Consider the following 2,032-nt stretch of genomic DNA (forward strand, 5'->3'; position numbering starts at 1 on the left):
AAGGCCTACAGGAATATTATGTTTCTTTGATGTTAATATGGATTAAGTAGGCTATTATGTCCCTCCTCTCATTATGGCAGGCCGAACAAAACACAATTTAGGTTTAAGTAGCTGCTACAACACGGTGTTAATGCTCAACATGTATTTTCACTTACTAAACCAACATGTCCCCGAGGTGAGCTGCAGGTCGAATCGATTAAATCCTTCATGTGGCTCCTGTGTGCAGCAGCGGTTCATTGATTAATTGGACAACATCGCCCTCTGGTGAAAAGTCAAGTTAACAGGCTTCTCCCTTTGGTTTAGCGTGTTACAGCCAAAGAAAAGGGTTATAGCCTGCACTTGGTGAGCAAAGATGTTTTCCACATAATTACAATAATACTGTACATTGTGCAGGAGACTCGGTGAGGTGAAAGAGATGACCGACAGTCGGGTTGCTCAGAAAAGCGCCAATGTTACATAAACGCGGAAATACGCCTGGCAATGTAATACTGACGCATCGGCTTTCTCATGCGTTTTACGGCGGGCATCTGGTTTTATGTGTTGTCTAGCAGCGTACTGGGGGTGTCTCTATTTCCACTGTTGTTCTCTGCTTATTCTAATGTAAGTTAAAATACAGTTGGTTTGAAAAGGGAATCCCATCTGCTGCCGAAACCCGGGATCGAACCAGGGACCTTTAGATCTTCAGTCTAACGCTCTCCCAACTGAGCTATTTCGGCGCTGATATACACAGAGTCGCATAGATGCTACATATTCTGGCTGTTGTGCCATATGCAATGTTCATTTATCACACACGGCACGTTTTAGCGTAATTTCTGCTTATTTATGCCTATCTACATGTGCTTCACCCAATAGCTTGACGCTGTGATGTGACAAAAAGCTTGGTGTCCTGAACGAATTCGCTCACGTGGAGGTGCTGGCTGCTATATGAACGTCACTTTGCCCAAACGGCTCGTGCTCATCGTCTTCAATAGTCTGAAATGACCGAAAAAGGTCCCAGGTCAAGAGGGCCGTGGCTTGCCGAGTAAAAAGGAGGACGCTAGAAGAAAAAGAAAATAGTCAACATACCGGTGGAGACAAACACAGCTGTGAGCATTAACAGCCGCATTCAAGTTGCTTCTCTACCGTTTCAACACAAGATGGCGCTGCTGGTGATCACAGAAGAGTGTGTGCAGACAAAGTAATGACATGCACCAAACATGACTGATCTTTCCATAAAACACAAGTGGTTGACATTCAAAGAAGGCCGTTGGCCTCTGAGGACAGTCTCAGATTAATGATACCACCCTACAGGGCTTGTTTTAACAGAGACAGTACGTTGCACATCATCAACCTTCATGATACATTACATGGCCTTTTACCTCTCCTTACCTGCCTTTTTATCACTCTGGGCTTTGTCATCTCCTGTTTCCACCTTGCTGTGTATCCATGCGCTCTCTGTCTCAATCAACCCTTCACTCTTTTGCAGACTATTTTTCTTTTTTTAGTTGTACGTGCATATACGTCATCAAATTGCTGAAGATGCATGCTTAATTGTTTTTTGTAGTTGAGGTCACACAGTGTTTTGAATGTACTATATGTCTTCATCTTTTTTTTTTTTTTTGGCATTTTTTATTAGGTAGCTTCAAAGAGACAGGAAAGACTGGGAGATAGAGAAGGTTGAGCTGCAACAAAGGTCCCAGGCCTGATTCAGACCCAGGACATCACGTTTACATGTAACTACACACTTTAGCCCACTCACTAAGCCACCAGGACGTCCTGTTTTAAAATAGATTCTTAATGCTTCCTGATGTACAATTAAATTAGAATGTACACTTTAAAGAAAAAGAAAATTGACACTTTAATTTGTCTGTCATTCACTTCTCCTTTATGTTATCAAAAATGGAAAACAGATGCATCATAGATTTGCATATGATGGGCCTATGTGCCATATATTTTAGAATAAGAACATGTAACCTTAGATCGGCAGTGTTTTGCTCCATGTATTTGATCTAGGTCTATGAGAAATCAGCATGCAATTTCAGACAAGCTATTT

The 2,032-nt window shown here is 42.0% G+C and overlaps 1 non-coding gene across 1 annotated transcript; it reads right to left on the reverse strand.

The window, feature by feature from the left end:
- Positions 1-643: 643 nt before the first annotated feature.
- Positions 644-716, reverse strand: trnaf-gaa (transfer RNA phenylalanine (anticodon GAA)). The gene has a single exon. It is a non-coding gene; the product is annotated as a tRNA-Phe (tRNA).
- Positions 717-2,032: the final 1,316 nt, after the last annotated feature.

This window comes from Centroberyx gerrardi, chromosome 5 (assembly GCF_048128805.1).
Source record: "Centroberyx gerrardi isolate f3 chromosome 5, fCenGer3.hap1.cur.20231027, whole genome shotgun sequence".
NCBI classification, from domain to species: domain Eukaryota; kingdom Metazoa; phylum Chordata; class Actinopteri; order Beryciformes; family Berycidae; genus Centroberyx; species Centroberyx gerrardi.